Consider the following 19,887-nt stretch of genomic DNA (forward strand, 5'->3'; position numbering starts at 1 on the left):
CATCTGATTTAAAATTATAGACCCACCACAGCACACTTAACCTCTCCTTGTTTTATGGGGGGGTTCTTAAGATTTTATTTATTTTTTAGAGAGAGAAAGAGAGAGCACGTGTGGAGGGGAGGGGCAGAGGAAGAAGCAGACTCCTCGCTGAGCAGGGAGCCATCCCAGGACCCTGGGATCATGATCTGAGACTAAGGCAGACACTCAACCGACTAAGTCAAGCCACCCAGGTGGCCCTGGGTTTGTTTTTTTTTTTTCCTTTATGGTTCTTTTCACCTCCTGCTTTACCATATTTCTTCCTTATTTATTGTGTTTGCTATCTGCATTCTGCACTAGCTATGTAAGCTCCATGAAGGCAAACATGTTGCCTATTTTTTTTTCAATATTGTGTCTCCAGCATCTAAAAGTGTCTAGTATATTGTGGTTCTCAATAAATATTTATTAATAAATGAACACACAAATGAGTGCCTAGAAACTTGTTTTCTCACTAGGTATCAAAGTAAAATAAAATACAAATTTATCTTTGGGGACCTTGAAAAATAAATACTCTATAAAACATTTCTTTAAGCCACATTATCCAACATGCCCTATTATCTAAATAAAATTCATTATCCTAGTCTTAAGAGATGCTGGAGTTTTCACTTAAATATTTTCCTGATTCAAATAAATGTAGATAATTATATTGAATAAGTAATGCTACGATTCCTTTATTCCTTTAGTTGAATGTGACTGAACTTCTGAAGTAAAAAAGTGGGGAAGGCATTGATTGGAAAGATACTATGGAGTCTCAGAGAAATGAAGGACAAAAACTTAGCACACAGCTTCTGGGATTTATTGAGCCTAGACACAAGAATTCAAACGCAGACAAAATTCTCTCCTCTCTTCTCTGTTCTTGCTGTATTTTGGCCTTACTCTCTCCTATTGCTGACTGGAAATTCTCCCAGCTGCAGTTAAAAAAAAAAAAAAATACCAGGAAGGACTGACTTCTATTGGTCCCATCTTGAATCACATCCAGTTTGGAAAGAGCAGGAAATGCTATGTTGCACTCCTCCCCTATTCCACCCACTAACAGTCACTGTGATCAAAAACTGCAGGTTCCTATCACAAAATGGCAACAACTCTTCTCATGTGAACAGAAAAGAGGGAAAGAGAACTACTTCCTCAGAAGAAACCAAGTCCTTTTACCAAAAGAAATGAGAGGTGAGAAAACAAAATATAAAAAGTCCACTTCAATATCTTTTTATATTTTTAAAATGCTGTATAATGGGATGCTTGGGTGGCTCAGTTAACAAGTTAACTTAACTCAGTCAGTTAAGCATCTGCTTTCAGTTCAGGTCCCGCATCGCCTGCTTCTCTCTCTGCCTGCTGCTCCCCCTGCTTGTGCGCACTCTCTCTGACAAATAAATAAATAGTCTTTCTTAAAATAAATTAAAAAATAAATAAAATGCTGCATAACGCTATAACCTATTCCAGAGATTAATAAACACAATATGGTGTTCACTTCTAAATGCATAAGACTTTTCTCTATACACTGAATCTCTGATTCAGCACTTTGATAAGCTCTTTGCAATTTTACCATCTAGTGGCCAATTTATTTTGCTTTAATAAAACACATTACCAAAATACTGTACATCCCATAGTCATTGATAGTCTCTCTTTTTCACTGTGTTAAATAGTGATATATACTTTCAATTTATCTATGGTAAATGTTAGAATATGACAGCTGTATTTGTTTTTCACGATGTAAAGTGAATGATAATATCTCACAAGCTGATTTATTTCCTTCTTCCCTATCCACAATGATCTCACTGTGCTACTTCAGCTTAAAAATATGAATATCGAGGCACCAGCTGCTTTAACATTAGAGAACAGTTCTTTCCCACGAACCAACAATTTTACTTAAAAGAGGAAAGAAACAGAAAATAAAGGAGCATTTCTCAGGGCCACCTAAACCAAACACCAAATCAAAAAAGAAAAAAAAAAACCTAAGTGTTGACAACACTGCAAGATTTCTTTTGTTAAGGTACAAGATATAAAAATTCCCAGGAAAATAACAAAACCAGGCAAAGCATGAATTTTCATAATTAGAGTTGTCATTATTATTACATTGTTGACACAAAAATGCTTCATCCACATTACCAATTAAACCTGCCATAAAACTCATGGAAAGCAAATGCTATAAATTGAAACTAAAATGTTGTGGATGATGTGTAAACAAACTATTTTTTTTTCATTTTGTTTTGTTTTATGGGTTTTTCACTTTAAAGGAATCTAACAGTTTTTATCTCCTTTTAGAAAAGCACGCATGCAGAGACTGCAGCAGTGACTTATACTGTGACATAGTATGTTTTTGACACAAAAAGTACTTGTCACAAATGCGGGATACAAAAACAACTCTCCTAAGTGTTTTAAAGGGAGCCCGGAAAACCTAGCTTTTATCAGTCAATAATACATCTGACATAAATAATGATTGAAAACTGACAGCTACAAGATGTGACTTGAGGTCCTTCAAATCCCTGAAAATGAAAAGGTAAGAAATACCAATTTTGCATTTCACCGTAATTTTGCTGTAATGCAATTGAACTACTCATTGCAGCGAGTACTGTAATAATTGTATTAGTAATTGGTGAGTCGTATCATGAATAACATCTTTAATTGAATACTTGTTCTCATAGGATACCTATAGCTGTGCCTCAAAATTGAGTTCGATTTGGCACCACAGAAAAATAGATTTAATCTTTCATCTTCCACCTGTCTCTTATGAGTAATTTTATTTGTAAAAATACACAGAAAGAAAAGAAAAATCAGGAGGTTAAGTAATGATGTAGAGTTTTAACTGGTCATGGTCCTCAAAAAACAGTGAAGATTAATTGGGAAGATGTCTCTGAAACTTCTGAAACCCTACAAAACTGCAGTACACTTTCGTAAAACCAAAGAGAAATGTCAGTTCTAAATGGCTTCAGGAAAATCATGCCATCACAAAATATATTCCTCAAAAGACTCATACGCTGCTTAGGGACTTCAAAACTTCCCATTTGTACACGTTGACTGCTTGATTCTGGCGTAAACTCTGGGCTTTCACACTCCAGGCTCATTTTTACAGGATAAGATAGAGGTAAGAATCAGTAGAGATGGCCGCTCTGCCCGCTCAGCTCCCCAAAATGCCAAGACTTTCTCAGTTCCATTATCATAAGGCTATCATTTTATACTAAGATTTTATCTTCATTTTAGAAAGAGACTAAACATATCCAACTCTTCCTGGTTCAGGCTATATTGTGGTACCATGAAGCACAAGCTCAAATACCCATGCTTTTTTGTACACTCACGTGAACACCTTTGCTTACAAAGGACGTCGCCCTCCATGACAAAGACTGGCTAGATGCTCTCACCAAGTCCATTTATCCTTCTTTCTGAGTTCACAATTCTATTTTATCTCCAGCCTTTCTTGGAGTTAGGAGCTGCCGTGTGACTAAATTCTAGCCAAAAGGATGTGAAGAAGTAATGAATGCAACTTCCAGATTTGGTCCCTAACAAGCTGTCGTGCCCAATCCACCATTCTTCTTCTGTGTCTGCTGGCTGAACAAAGAGGTCTCCAAGATCATAGAGGAACACAGAGGCAGCATGCTAGGTTAGAACCTAGTTGATCCCATAAATGAACAAGTGAAACACAGCCCAAATGCCATGTGCATGAGAAATAAATATTACTATGTTAAACAATTGACATTTGGGGACTTACCTCATTTAGTAGCTAAAGTAATCTCAACTAATACACACCCCTACTCCTAAACCTGGTTGGGTGGTAACCAGGGTAGGGAGAGATAATTTAGATTGCTATTCAGAAAACATTCACTCCCCACTTCCTCCTGCTGTGGGAAGGGTATACTTATTGCCATACTGATGTTGCATTCCGGCCAATGGCATGTTAGCAGATGTGATGTGAGTAGAGGCCTTAAATATGCTTGTGTAGTTTGGGACTTGGCTGCAGCACCCTACTGGACCATCTGAGAAGAACATGCCCTGGATAGCTGCAGCCCTTCAGCCCAAGGCCCACAGCCTGGGGCAAAGGCCATTTGACCCACAGTTGGAAGTGGAGTCATCCAGCTGAGCCCTTGGTAGATCAGACAAACCACAGGTGGTTAACCTAAAGATCTGTGGGCAAGAAAAGCATATGCTCGTAAGCCGCTGAGTAGGCAATAATTGATGATATAGACTGGCAGCCTTAGTGTAGTGTGGTTAAGGGTGTGGACTATTAGGCCAAATTCTTTATGTCAAGGGGCGCCTGGGTGACTCAGTCCGTTAAGCATCTGACTCTTGATTTTGGCTCAGGTCATGATCTCAGGGTCATGAGATTGAGACACACATCAGGTTCCACGATGGGCATGGAGTCTGCTTAAAATTCTACATCCCTCTGGGGCGCTTAGGTGGCTCAGTCAGTTAAGCTGTTGCCTTCAGCCCAGGTCACAATCCCAGGGTCCTGGGACAAAGCCCCACATCGGGCTCCTTGCTCAGCGGGAGCCTGCTTCTCCCTCTCCCTCTGTTGCTCCCCCTGCTTGTGTGCTCTCTCTCTCTCCCTCTCCATCAAATAAATAAATAAAATCTTAAAAAAAAAAAAAAAGATTCTATCTCCCTCTCCCTCTGCCCCACCCCCCACTCGTGTTCTCGCTCTCTCTCTCTCTCTCAAAAAAGAAAATGTTTTCAAATTCTTTATGTCAAACCTATATAATTTATTAGCTATATTTCCTTGTGAAAGTTATTTAAACTATGCCTTGGTTTTCTCATTCATGAAATGGGATAATAGTACCCATCTCATAATAGTACTTAGTAATAATAATAATAGTACCTATTTCTCATTCAGTTAATGTTTATAAAGTGCTACAGTGCCTGGCACATAGTAGCCATTGCCATAGTGTACATGAGACAAACAAAATAAACTTCATTAACCCATAAATGTATCAGCAAAATAACCCTATCAAGAACATGACGATTTCTATATTGGTTGCTGCTACCAGAGGATGCTTAAATTCTCCAGGGAGATTCTTCTCTGTAATCAGGAGTCTGTGTTACATAATGTTAAGAGTTCCATCTGTTGAGACTTCCTTCTGATGAGTCAAACAGCCTGGATTTAAATTCTTGTTCAACAATTTAAGACCTTGTTCCCAATCCAATTCCCTCATCAGTAACTGGAGACTGTCACAGTATTTAGCTCTGCAGAGTTACCACTATTATAGTAGAGGCTCTATAGAAAACATTGTAACACAATAAACAATGCATTATAATTGCTTAACAAATGCTAGCTACTTTTAATTTAGGCAAACAATTTTAGGAACTACAAGGTCACTTTTAGCTTGTTAAGAAATGGATTGTAACTTCAAAGTATTTTTTACCACAATTCACCAAAAGGTAACCTCTAATCTACTTGAGGCCAAGTTGATTTTTGTTAAAGAACACCTAAAACCAACAAAAATAAAAGTAGCATTTCTCTCCTGTACTAACACAAATCTCTTCAGCGTTTATCTTCATTTTGTTTGGATGTATCAGTCTAATACAAATCATGAAAATCATAAAAATGATTCCTATTATTATGTCTATGTTCTCTTCTCTTTATTTTTATGTAAATAATGCTGTCTCTACCTTCTATTTACTAACAATATTTCTGGTATTAATCAAAAAGTGCCCTCGGCTCACATTCAATTCAACACAATTTAATTTAAAAGGTAAGAGATGTGGATTATGTGCAATGCTAAGCCACAATGTGTGTTACCTTTTACATGAAAATAACCTTAATTTCCCTGCTTGACTGATGAGAAAAGAAATAAAAAGAATGATTGCTATAAATCAGGAAAAATTCATAACTTGCTGGAGGTCTAGCAGCTGTTGATTTAAGGTTTGCATCTTTGATAACACGATGTTGCTGAAAAGATATCTTCTTGACAAAGCAGTGAACATAAAAATTACATGGCTTTATTCAACATTTAAATATTTTCTCTGTATCACTTACAGAAAAAAAATTTTCTTTTATTCACTTATACCGAAATGTGTTTGAAGCATACTGCATCTCATCAGCAAGCTTTACAATAAAATTCAGTGTTTTCTGCTTCCGTAGGTATACAGTAGACTTGTCATACCACAAATAAAAATAACTTAAATTATCCTCACTTTAGAGAAATGGTCTACTATTATTATATACAAGTAGTTCCTGCCATTGGTAATACAAACACAGAATTGTGCATATGCTTGGGATATTATTCATTTCTTTTATTAGCAGCTAGAAGTAGGTGATTGAAAAATTAGGTGACAAAACAAAACAAGTATTGCATTGACTGGGAAAAAATATCTGCAAAGTGGAATCTTGAAAATGCATGAAAGAGAATAACTTGGCCAAGCACTTAGAAACAATAGCAGTGTTTTTATTTATCTAGAGGTTGCTGTGTTATGGTACATGTCCTTGCACTGTTGACTCACAGATGATGCAATTTTATGCTGAGGTTTTGTGTTTCGTATATATCAGTGAAATGCACGGAGATCATCAAGGAAGAACCAAGAATGACACTAAGATTGACCTTGTCTCCTCACTCTTTGACAAAACTCAGTGTGCTTTCGTTCTTGTATGAATTGCACTTACCTTAGAAAGTCAGATTTGCTTCTTATTATTAAATACGTTGTTCTTTTACCTAAGACTGTCTCCCAATGTCATTGTAATGCCATTGTAATGCCATAGGTATTCCAGCACTCCAGCCATCAGAGTCACTTTATTTGTTGAATATTCAGATAGAATGATTTGATTGCCCCTGCCACATACCTCAGGAAAGCCAACCCTCTTTTGGCCCCCTGAGAACTGGAGCGGAGTTGCCTACAGTTCTTCTGGATTACCTGTCACTCTTCAGTTTTACTCTGAATTCTTACTCTTGCCTATTTCTTGATCCCTATCCATGGTTTCTCTTCCTAGTGGTACCATTTTCTCGCTATACCCTTTAATCCCCAATTGGACATTATTCCCAGTTCATTGTCCAAAGCACCATTACCCAAGGTTGTGTGTCCAGCAGGGTATTACTGGAGGTTTCAGGAGAACAGAAAGCAGCTTTTGGTTGCATGTTGAACATCACTGCCCATTCATTAATTCATTCATTCAACTAATATTTATTAAGTACCTACTATGTACAGGCAGTGTTCAAGATAATGGAGATGCAGCAGTGAACAAAATATTTTCCTAAAATACTGCTTTTAGAGAGTTTAATAAACAATAAACAGTAAAATGAACAAAATAATAAACTGTAATAATAACAAACAATAAAATGTATGTGAGTATAGAGTCGTGTGATCAAGAAGAATAAAGCAGGGAAGGTAGAGGGACTGTTGAGAAGGGTGCAACTTTATGTAAAGTGGTCGGGGAAGATTTATTCTACCAGTGTTATTTAGGTAAAGATGCAAAGGAAATAAGGGAGGAAGCCATAGAGAGAAGTTTGGAAAGAGAGCTTAGGTAAAGGGAATAGCAAATGCAAAGGCCCTGAGACAGAAGCTTGCATAGTATGTTAGAATAATAGCAAAGAGGATACTGGGGCTAAGTTCTGAAATTTTTTACTATCTAGACTCTTCTCATTTCAGAATCCTGTATTAACTATATTTCTTTATTTTCTATATTCTTGAAGCTATGGTATCTGGGCCCTCACATCCGGGGAGAGATTGCCCCTCCAGGGCCAGCTAATTCTTAGAGATAGTGAATTACTGTCCAGGAGGAACATCTCTCATTAGCCAATTCAGAACCCAAACTCAGAACTGTCTCTGCTGTCTTGCTTTTACACACCAGGAGGCAATATTCCTCTGCCCTAATCATCCTAGGGCCAGGTACTAGACAACTAGAGACCAGCCCCAGAGCCCGGAGTCCACCAAATTATTCATACTAATCCAAAACCTGTTCAGTTGCTTATCCTGCCTCACTCATTCCTTACTTGGAAACCCACAATAAAGACTTTTGCCCATGCTCTCCCCCTGCTTCTTATTGGTCCTGGTGCTTATTCATGTGGCCTTGCTCAGCATGGCATCCTGTCTCTTCTTGGGAACTGTAACAAACTATCCTTTTAATGGCAATCATCTCCTGATCTGTTGGCCTTACCATACATGAATAAAACGAAATCCCAGGTACATTTTAAGATAAGGGCCTACCAGGTAGCCAGTGACAGCTCACAAACTCTTTTTATTCCTCAGTAGAAGAACAGAGGTTCTTTCTTTCCAATAATGGCTCCTACTTAGGCCAGGTCGTGAGGTCTACCTTGACATAACTAACAAACACATTAATTAGCTTACCTACACAAAATAAAGGTCTTCTATGACACTAAAATTCAACTCCACTTCTGATTACATGATCATACATCCCTGTCATCACTCCATAGCCTCATTCCAATTTCCATACCATTTAACTCTTTAATATAAGGGGTGCATCCCAAGTCAGATGTAATCTACCACCTTAATTTTGAGCAGTGTGTTCACTAAGGAAGTGACCAAATCTAAGCTAAACATATCCTTTTTTTTTTTTAAGATTTTATTTATTTATTTGAGAGAGAGAGTGAGTGAGAGGGAGAGAGAATCTGAAGAGACTCTGTACTGAGCACAGAGCCTGACATGGGGCTCAAACTCACAACCGCAAGATCATGACCTGAGCCAAAACCAAGAATCGGACGCTCAATGGACTGAGCCAACCAGGTGCCCCTAAGCTAAACATATCCTACACACAAGGTGTTGTGGCCCAAGAAAACTTACAGGTTTTTCAGAAGTAACGATCTTCAGACCTTAACAGGTTGGTTTCCCTAGAGACTCTATGTTCGGCACTGTCTGGACTTTAAGAAAACCACCCATCTGGTTTGATAACACAAAAGTGTCTAAGGCAGGAATGGCATCATGGGCCACCCTTAGCTCTAGTTGGGAACATGGGTTGGTTTCCCAGACTGTTGTAAACAACAGAACTCTCTTCATACTTGATGTTCCTCCAAAAGGGAGGCTTTCTTTTTTTGGGGGGAGAGGCAGAGGGAGAGGGAGAGAGAATCTTAAGCAGGCTTCACACCAAGTGCAGAGCCCAACTCGGGGCTCAATCTCACGACCCTGAGATCATGACATGAGTCCAAACCAAGAGTTGGACGCTAAACTGATGGAGCCACCCAAGGACCCCAGGAAGGCTTTCCTTGGGCAAGTAAATTTTGTAAATACTGAATAATATATTCCACCTCTACGACCCTGGAAGTTGACTATTCACATTAGACTGTTGCAACTGTCTGATTTGAGTGGGGGGGGAAAAAGTAAAAAATGTTAAAAAGCCATTAAAAACTTGATCTCACAGATTGTGGGCATCTTAATGACTTAGTGAAACATGAAATATTTTGTTTTATTTTACTTTGTGTTTTCACGTTTTTCTTCTTAATTTTCATGTTTGTTCTGGGTTGTCAAATAGACATATACATAATATTTTCGTGGACTTTTATTTTTTTTCTCAAAAGACAGTTAAAACTTTTAATCTTCTAAAATGCTGCCTTGTATGTGAATTAATTCTTTGGGAACAACAGAATTCTAACTTCTAAGTGTTGATAAATGTCCAAATTCCAAAAATGACAATATCATTTCTGTTACTCATTTTCTTTTCACAATTTATGTTAATTCTTAGTCCTAAAATAACCCCAGTGTGTTATTTTTCAATTACATTTCTATAGAAAGATGAAAACAGAATCATGATTCATAGTAACAGTATGTTTGCCTTAAAAAGAATTTTGTGCTACTGGAGAGGAAAGTCTACATATCTGTTTAACACATTACCATATTTTCTGGTTTATAAGCTTTGGCAGTTTATAAAGCACAGCCAACTTTTATAAGCATACGTTGGGGATTGGGGGGAATTGGGGGGAATTTTATAGCAAGGAGAGTAGAAGGAAAATGCATCTCCCTGCCCTGACAAGGTCAGTGGATCTTTCTGCTAGGGTGTTCTGAGAGCTTTTGCAATCAGACACTCTAGGGAAAAGCTTAGCGCTCTGAGTGGGGAGCTCTGGAATTTGTTTGAATGTCAGTATACTACAGTGTCATAGGATTTCACCATCTAGTGGAATTTACTGAAAATTATAGCCAGTTACCCTGAATGACACACATTTGGGGTGTGTTGTTAAACAATATACTTCTATATACAGTTTTTATGTGACAGTGTGAATTTCCATATTCTGAATTGGATATGATGTGATTGATAAATTGCAAAACATATTTTGCAAACAGAGATTATCTGTTATAGCAGGATCATTTCTGGGTGCCAACGCATTCATATAAGGAAAAAAAATGAAGCAACTGTTACAACGGCTGCTTTCTTTATCATAATAGGGGTAATAAGGATGATATGAATATATGGAAGCACTGTGCTAATGGTAGGGTTAATGATAATGAGCATACAAAGACTATTACTAATGACTAAAACCTAGATGGGCTCTAAGGCAATATTTATTAAACCTTCTAGGGAAAATAGGATTTTATTTTTGCAGTTTTCAGACTCTTTAGGACCTGAGGCCCTTTTTCACACCGACACAACAGTTTTTGCGAAACAACTTTTGATAACTAAGGTTTTCTAGGAACAAAACTATCAGGTGGTGGTAGACTAGAAGATCCTCTTGCTAGCATGGCTACACACAGAATCTCTGTCATTTCTTATATTGTAAAAATACCCATTTTTTCCAGATGCCACAAAATGAACATTGAGTTCTAGTATCTGAAAAGTCCATTCCATTCTATAACACATTTTAGTATCTCACCTCTCTGCTCTCTTCATGGTTCTCACTGTCTTTAGGGACCAATTGTTTCTCCAGTGCCCATTCTGGAGCTTTTCATTTCCCTCTTTCTCAACTCATAGATGGCTGCTAAATCTGATCTCTCTTTTTTTATTTATGAGTTTATTTTAGGCAATGTGTCATTGTAACTAGTTAAGCTAATTTTAATTACAATTTTAAGTAAGCTTTCAAAAGGCATAAAACAAATGATTTAGTGAAGTCCAGATATATTATATCTACTGAGTTCCCTTCATCCACTTTGTAATTTGATCAAAGGGATGAAATTGAATATGTCTGCTATAATGGGTTCTGTATAAGCCCATGCTGTTTGTCTCCCAGGCTTCCACTACTCTCTTCATACATATATAATACTTTCTTTCTTAATTTCTACTCTGTTATTCTACTAAGAATTTAAGATAGTAATAGCCAGAAGGCTTCCTTCTTTCTCTTTCTTTCTTTCTGAAGTATTTTTAACTTGCTTATTGTTCCTATTGTTTTTGAAATGCTTTGGTTGCCCCGATCCCAAGAAATATTTCCCAATGGAAACATAAATGCAGTGGGTAATTTTCCTGGCAAGTAAGGGTGCTTTATTTAAACCAACTGTGCTTAATTGCTGTGTTCCATGTGTTCATTTTTAGCCTATTGAGTTCAAATAGCGTATTGATGTTACCATTAATCTTAGGCACCAAGCTCATCCTTTCAGCTAATTATTCCCTGATAGAATCATAAGAAAAATCTGTAGTTTCTGAATCATGTGCCAATTCAATCAGAGGTTATGTTTGTCATCCATTTTAGAGTACTTTTAAATAGCTTATACCAACTCCACAACATATTCAATTATGTCAGCCTCAGCATATTTAAATGATAATTCTGTTTGTCACTTGGGTACATTCTTTACAACAGTAAGTCAAACAATTACTAGTTGGTCTCTGGAAATTCACAAATCACCAATGAGGTTTATAGTCTATTTATTTTACATGATAAGTTAAAGATTGTAACTTGAATTTCTACTAATTAGAAGTAGTTTCTATTTTATTAATACAATGTTTATTAACATAACTGTCAGTTCAAATACACAGCAGTTAAAAATCAGTTGGACCTATTTTAAAGAGTTTCCACAAAATAAAAAGACTGTTTCTACAATTTTGTATGTACAGGAGTTTAAAGAAAATAAAGTTCTGTTATTCCTCCTCTGAACAGCGAGGAATAATACTAATCCCTTTAGAAACTCTCTGCAGTGAAAAAGGGTAAGGTGTGTGTGCTAATATAACCAAAGTGCAAGAAAATGTCACCTTTGCTTATTATGTCAAATCAAATCTACCTCTGGACCCACAATTGCTATGGTCAGCAATGTCAGTCATTTTAAATGGCTCCCTTCCCTCCCTTAGGAGGATTGCAGAATCCCGAGCTCCCCTGAGCTTACAGAATCCCAAGGAAATAGAGGAGGAGAGATTTTGGTCACAGTTGAGATGTTCATCATGCTCATCCACGTGCAAAGGTGGACCACTCTACAGCTAGTATCCATGTCATCACTGCCCACTTCAGCTGTGGTCCCCCATATGACCATCCTTAGTGCACAGCCCTCCCTGAGACCCATACAGATGTCATTTATGAGTTATGGCACCTTCTAGGCTCTGCTTTCTGGTGAGACCTGGTGTCCACCACCCAAAAGGGCAGTCAGCCTTTGGCCTCTTCTCTGAGGAATTCTCCTGCCTTCTGAAAGGCTAAGCTTTCATTTCTCTGCCCCTCCCCAAACAAAACAATACAAAACAGCAGAATACAGAACACAATACAGAATACAACACAGAGCAACAACAACAACAACAACAACAACCCAGCCTTTCTTTCTCTGATCCCTTTTTTTGTGGCACATCATGAAGTACTGGACAATCAGACAGCCAACCTCCAAACCCGAAGACCACAAAAGAAACCATTCATGTTCCTGATCTCTCTAGGGAGACAATAACTTACCTCCCAGCTACCGAGGAGGAATGTCATGCTTCTTATAAACAGAAGAAGCAATACAGTTGTGTTTTCAAATATCACCACATTAAGTGCTTAATCACTTATCTTTCATACAAGGAAAGCAACACAACATTTTTTTCAAACCAGGAAGAAAATCTTTTGAATGAATTTCAATGCCTATATTTGAAGCTAATTTATACTTCATCCCATCACCCATTTCTGTTTTCCAGCTTTCTTCTATCTCTTCGCTGGCTCTTCCCTAAATCCCAAGACAGTTGGAGACAAATTAACACTATGCAGAAAACAGTTGGCATCAGGCTTTTAATAAACAAAATGTTATTATACATAATAATAATAAATATTATTTAAGCAATTCACTTGGTTAGAAGGTATGATGCTTATGAGGCTAAAGTTGCATTCTTACCTGAGCCAATTAACTTCATAGAGAGAAAACTCTTTCTACAACAAGACTGCATCCCTAACAACAGCCAGCAGAGTAATTCAGCATGATAACTACAAAAGATTTCAGAGAACATTTCCTGACAGTTGGTCAATTCCATCATTTTAGTATATGACAGACAGCATACTATTATATTATTATTCACTAGGAAGAGGTGTATTTCTCTGCAGAACATCTTGCAGAATCAGGACTTACCAATGCTTCAAGAATAGGAAAGTTGACTTAAGCTCAGTGCAAATTATTAATTTCAGAGTAAACCTAAAATTACTTATACTCAATGTTAATAAATAAACTAGTTAGAATAAACATTTAATTTAAATGATGAAATGCTGAGTTGCTAATAAGGATTTTAAAAAGAAGAGGGAGGAAGATGATTAAAATGTAACCATGATATGCGGTTGCATTAGTGGAGAGATATGACTAATAATCACACCATTGAGATTCTTTATAACCCACTTTAATATTTTAAGGTGGCTTATAGGATACATATGCTGCAAAATACTCATTAGTATGAAGCTGTATGTTAGCAGTTAATTTTGTTGTTACTGAAGTATAGTTTATTGATTGCTATCTTTGAGCAGCTCATAATGGCAATTCAGGGGAACCGTCAGTGTGATGAAAACCTACAGAGAACACCGCTCTTTCCTTAGAACACAGATCTTATTACTACATCTGAACAGTAATCTCTGCACAAGCCTCCACTGGGGAACCATGTGACCCTGATGCTTCAATACCAAGTTCCAAGCAAAAATAATATTTTGCATTACCAAAGTCCAATTGGTGATGTGAGCAAATTGGTATGGAATATGAGATCATACTGAGATATTGAAAGATCAATCTGAGGGTGCCTGGGTGGCTCAGATGGTTAAGCGTCTGCCTTCGGCTCAGGTCATGCTCCCAGGGTCCTGGGATCGAGTCCCACATCAGGCTCCCGGCTCAGCGGGGAGCCTGCTTCTCCCTCTGACCCTCTCCCTTCTCATGCTGTTTCTCTCTCGCTCGCTCTCTAAAAAATAAATAAAATCTTAAAAAAAAAAAAAAAAAAAGAAAGATCAATCTGAGCAGCTGTCCTTCCCATGGTACCATGCCCCTTATCCCTGGGCTCTACATCCTATGGTGCTTTCTTGGGTAGATATCACCTACAAAGACCCCAGGTTTTTTAATCCCTTTCTCTCCTCATAGGTCCTGGGCCACCACAGTTAGGAACAGTATATAGTTTTATATATTGATGCAAGGGTTTGGTGCAAGGAAGAGGAGATTAGGGCATGTGTTCAGTCTGCAAACTTAAAACTGGAAGTTTTGAGTTATTTTGTCCCAACAGGGAAAAAAATATTTAAAAAAAAAAAAAAAAAAAAACCACATGAAATGACAAAAGCAAAAGGGGAAAGAAAGCAGAAAATAAAATAGAAATCAAGAATGAAGCTAGTATATACAAGGTATTCTATGCCATTCTGCCAACTCGCTGGATACAAGACAGAAAGCTAAGCTTTCATTTGCCTGACACAAAGAAACATGGTTAGATACATGACTCAAGGTGAATAGTACTCAGGAGAAGCTGGAGTATCCCAATATTGGATCAGAAATAAATATATCCCGTTAATTTGCACAGAAGACCCTTTGTGATATAAATAACATCCCCAATACAACATTTGTAGAAAATGCAGTGTTGAGTTTCAGGGTAGACCAGTGACATCATGTTAAAGCTTAATGTGGAAAAAAAAAAAAAAACAGTTCATAAATGGGATGCACCAATGAGATGGTCTGGTTTAATGTTGTAAAAGAAATGTTTTTAAACCTTGTTCCACAAGGGAGGAACCATCCCTTAGGGAGCATTTTGGAAATTTGAGAGGTTTTGGTTTTGGTTTTGTAATTACTGTGTTTGTGGGGCACTACAGGCATTTGATGGGAAGGAGGCAGGGGTGCCAGACATGCTTAATGCCCAGGCGAATCCCACCCAATGAAGATTTGTTTTACACCTTCATATCTTTCACATGTCTTGCCAGACATTAAACTACTGAATATATGCTTGCCCATGTGGTGGTATTTCAAGTCCGGAAGTATGTTTTCTGTGTTATTTGATCATTTGCTAATGCTTAATTTTCTCCATTTTGACAGTTTGTAATTTGCCATGGCATTGTTATCCCTGCCTTGGCTAAGGTTCTTTCCTTTTTTCCTTACCATTTACGTATAAGCCAGGTTATTATTACTTATCATTCCATTAGTTTTAATTAGGGTCCACCTGCTCTCTGCCCTTAATTTTCTTTTCTATATACAGATTGACTTCTGGCTCCTTTATCTTAAATCCAAGTATTCACCATAAGTAACTGTAAGCATCGGACTACTTCATTATGTTTTCCAGTACAATCATGCCTGAGCACTTACATATTAATATATATTATCTATTATTTTATTATAAATTACATCCTTTTTCTTTTTCCTTTATTTTATAGTGTTAAATTCTTCTTCTTCTTAAATTATGTTCTTTAAAGGTTAAAATATTTTCTTTTATGATATTTTATTATCTCTGAATTTTATTTCATGATTTAAAAAAAAGAGGGTATACAAAGTATTTATTACCAAAGGGGCTTTGAGTATGATAGAGATGAAAGCCACTTGTAAGGGAAATGCCTGCAAAGAAAATAGACTACCATCTCAATTCTTGATTGGATATCCACTGATGTAGCATATGAGGTTGCCTAGGTGGACACGGGGAAGGAATTAGAGTAAAATTAAAGTAAAATAGTGTGAAATTGGGGAGAGGGGTTAGTGGGCTAGCCTGCACACTTCCATTTAAAAATCATTGAGCTTGGGGTGGGAGGGAACACCACAGAAGATAACCAATGGGATATCCGACAGACAAAGGAGCCCAAGCCAAGCAATGGAAGGAAGGTTATAGGGTGCACCATTGGGATCCAAAGCTGATGGAAGAAGTCTTGCAGGAGCCCATCTCCCCTGTCAGGGATGATGCAGTGGAGACTATCCCATGGGGCCCTTGAAGAACAAACACATACATCCTATAGGGAAGCCAGGATTTGGGTGCCTGTTGTATAGAAGTCATCAACTATGAAAGGATCATAGTAGTACTATTGAGTAGTGCTATTTAATATCTTCTCTCATTTTTCTTGCCAGACCTCAACACCCTAAGGATACACAGTGGCCCCAAAAAAGAGGGGAAAGCAAAGGATAGGTTCCCCCCATTCCCTAGCAAGCCTCCCTCCCTGGTCAAGTTGGCCTCCCAGGCCAACTCCCTGAGTTGGAAGATAGGTAGTGCTTTGAGCTAGATGTGAGATGGAACCTTTAAACTGAACTCTGTAAACCTGCAAAGGACTAGAAAACAATGGAACTTGTCCAATTGTAGGTAAGGGATGAAAAATGCCATTCAACTGAGGATGTCTGAACTCAATTATTGGAGAAAAAGTAAGATATTTTATATCTATATTACACTGAGTTCATATGACTGAATATGCAGACTAAAAAGACAGACAGATATTAAACTAATACATCTATAATTTGAGGCTAAAAATGATTCATCCTTTGAGAAAAAAAAGTTGAACAATTTTTTATCTAGTCCAACTAGACAGACTATAACCTAGATTAATACAGACAAGGATCAGAGCCCAACATTCCAAGCTGTCCTTAAACAGTATTCGGAAAAGATGCTCCTCTCTGCCTGCTTTAACTTCTTTGAGCATTTAAGTCAACTTTGAATAAGCTTTACCAGCTAGAGTATCCCGGTTTCCACAAAATTCAGAGTTGTTAAACTTGGGTTGCAAAACCAGGAAAAATAAACCTCCAGATGTCCTCTGAATGCTGAGTTTCCATGACATCATCACCAAATTCAGGAGACTATATTGTATAATCTGGCCTCTTTTGTGATTTTACAGCTAAACTCAGATCCTCCCACGTGGATTAATTATATTTGAAATTGTTAATGCCACAAAAGAAGATTATAAGAATATTTCAAGAGTACCTGGGTGGCTCAGCCAGTTAAACATCTGACTCTTGATTTCGGCTCAGGTCATGATCTCAAGGTGGTGAGTTTGAAGCCCGTGTCAGGCTCCATGCTCGGTGGGGAGTCTGCTTGAGATTCTCTCTCCCTCTCCCTCTGCCCCTCCCCTCTGTGATCATGCTCTCTGTCTCTGTCTCTCTCTCTCCCTCTAAAATAAATAAATAAATAAATCTTTAAAAAAGAAAAAGAATATTTCAATTTGATGAGATCCCACATTGTTTCTACCAATTTGTTTCTCAGGTCACTACACTGACTTGGTGAGGAGTTTGAGGCAGTACAGAAACCCCTGTCATCCAAGACCCGTCAAAGGTGAGTTGCCCTTCACTGTGTGGACAGAACTTGTTGTAGGTTATCAGCAGCCTCTTGAAGGAAAGAAGCTTTCCAGTTGGCACCTGAGGCAGAATCTGTTTTTATTGGACAGAAAGCAACAATTTCTCTTCTGTGGCTGTCCCTCCCACCAAAAACTCAAGTATCCTTGCTACTTCTATGTCAGCTTTTTAGCAGGAAGATGATATGACCAAAGCAAACTTCAAGAAGAATAACCTGATGACAACTCTCAGGGTGGAAAAGAGGAGAATCTGGAGGCTGCAGAGACCTTTAAGAGGCTTGCTAAAAGATGCCATCCAAGTCATGCAAAACTTCCACTCTGAAGCCTCTGGCCACATTTTGCACTCTCCCCACCACACACCCTTTTCTTAGCTACCCTAAACTGATCTGCAGACATGTGGTGCCCTTTGAAACGCCCATGCCTTTTTACGTGCCATTTATTATCTATGCCTGGAAGGCCCACTCCATACTTCTCTTTTTCTTTGCGAATCTCAACCTATTCTAGGGTTGGTTAGTTATTTCTTCATCTCTGCAAATGGCGCTTTTCCCATACCCTGTTGAGGGTAGATAACCATGTTATATTTTAATTAAATGTTTAAAGTGATTCTTGCCCACAAGTTATTTATGAGTAAGGTCTACGCACTCTTTATCTTTATTTCCCCAGCATCAAACACAACGTCTCAACAGGTTGCCAGTGAAAAAATGCACAAAATCAACACCAAGATGAACAAAAGGACCGTGGACTATCAGTAAAGACCTGAGACTGAATGCCATGAATTTGTAGTGCACAAAAACAGTTTTGTGATTTCCTCTGGCAATGCTCAGTGTCCCAGTAGCAGAAGGTCATAAATATCTTTTGATTTTGTTTATACAGGTGCTATTCCCTCCTGCTAGCAATAGGCCTATCATGTGGACCTCAGTGCTGGGCATGTGACCCAAGCTGGGTTGATCAGAGTACCTTGCTCACAGTCACAGTAATTGGTTCAAGGGTGGGCAAGGCACATAACCAAGCTGAGCCAATTGGAATCCTTCTCTGAAAATGACTTTCACTGTAGCTGATTAGAATGATTCTTAGCCCTTGATGGCCAGGTTAAAAAATGTGAGTCATTACAATGTGAGCTTCATGAGAATATGGGCATTTAATGTCTTTTTTATAGCTGGACAGTAATGGGTACAAAATAAATATTCAAAAAATGTACGTTGGATGAATGACTCCAGAGCACCCAACAGCTGTATTTTCAGACATAGTTGGAGTTTGGGCTACTGGCAAGTATAAGTCCTAATAGAGAAATCAGATTAGGAGCTTTATTACATTAGTATGGTCTTTACCAAAACGTGCCCTCTCCCTTCCCCCAAAGAACCTCCATTTATTATTATTATCTATTATTATCATCACATTTGAATAAGAAGAAACTAGGAAAGAGTAATCTTGGAACAAAAGATCATTATATTTAATTCATTTGACTTTATGAAGAATTAACTTCATTATCACTGATTCTCTTATTTCTCTGCCATCTGGGAAACTTAGGTCAGACTTGAGCCAATTCATGGAACTAGGGCACTAGGGAGTGTGTAGGTTGAATAGGGGGGTCTCAAAAAGATATGTCCAAGTCCTAGCCCCTAGTACCTGTTACTGTGACCTTATTTGGGAAAAAGTCTTTGCAGATATAATTACATTATGGGTTTCAGGATGAGGTCATCCTAGACCCTAAATCCAATGATGAGAGTCCTTATAAGAAAAATGCAGAGGGGTATTTGAGGACCCACAGACACAAATGGAAAGGCCATGTGAAATCAGAGCCAGAGATCAGAGTTACGCAGCTGTAAACCAAGAAACACCAAGGATCGCCAGCAGCCACCAGAAGCTAGGAGAGAAGCATGGAATTGGTTCTCTCTGAGAGCCTCCAGAAGGAACAAATCCTGCTGCCACCTCGATTTCAGACTTCTGGCTTCCAGAACTGTGAGAGAATAAATCTCTGTTATCTTGAACCACCCAGTTAGTGGTAATTTGTTACAGCAGCCCTAGGAAGCTAATACAGGGAGCTATTCGATTAGAGATTGACAAACAAGGCATTATGAGAATGTAAGAAAAAGGAGTAATCTGTAATCTGAGACAGGCCATTATGTTTAGTATTTTATGCTAGAAGAAGAGTATCAAAGTGATAGTACTCCCAACTTTGCATTTCCTTTGGCTAGGACTGATAACTATCTATAGCCATAAAAGCCAAATTTCAATCAAACTTGTCTGACCAAATTTATTACACCTAATCCAGAAACCACAGTATAAAATTTTCCATTATTTGCTTTTAAAATCTCATTGACATAAAATCATGATCACGTAG

The 19,887-nt window shown here is 38.0% G+C and overlaps 1 long non-coding RNA gene across 1 annotated transcript in view; it reads left to right on the forward strand.

Annotated features, from left to right (window-relative positions):
- The first annotated feature begins 968 nt into the window (after nucleotides 1–968).
- Nucleotides 969–19,887, forward strand: part of LOC123838327 (uncharacterized) — a 28,899-nt gene continuing 9,980 nt past the window's right edge. Inside the window, exons 1-4 of the long non-coding RNA XR_006789456.3 lie at nucleotides 969–1,200; nucleotides 2,296–2,530; nucleotides 17,094–17,243; nucleotides 17,459–17,527. This is a non-coding gene — a long non-coding RNA (uncharacterized LOC123838327). The remainder of the gene's footprint in view (nucleotides 1,201–2,295; nucleotides 2,531–17,093; nucleotides 17,244–17,458; nucleotides 17,528–19,887) is intronic.

Source organism: Mirounga angustirostris, unplaced genomic scaffold (assembly GCF_029215605.1).
Source record: "Mirounga angustirostris isolate CCGP_5_RB_7025 unplaced genomic scaffold, mMirAng1.0.hap1 SCAF_5, whole genome shotgun sequence".
NCBI classification, from domain to species: domain Eukaryota; kingdom Metazoa; phylum Chordata; class Mammalia; order Carnivora; family Phocidae; genus Mirounga; species Mirounga angustirostris.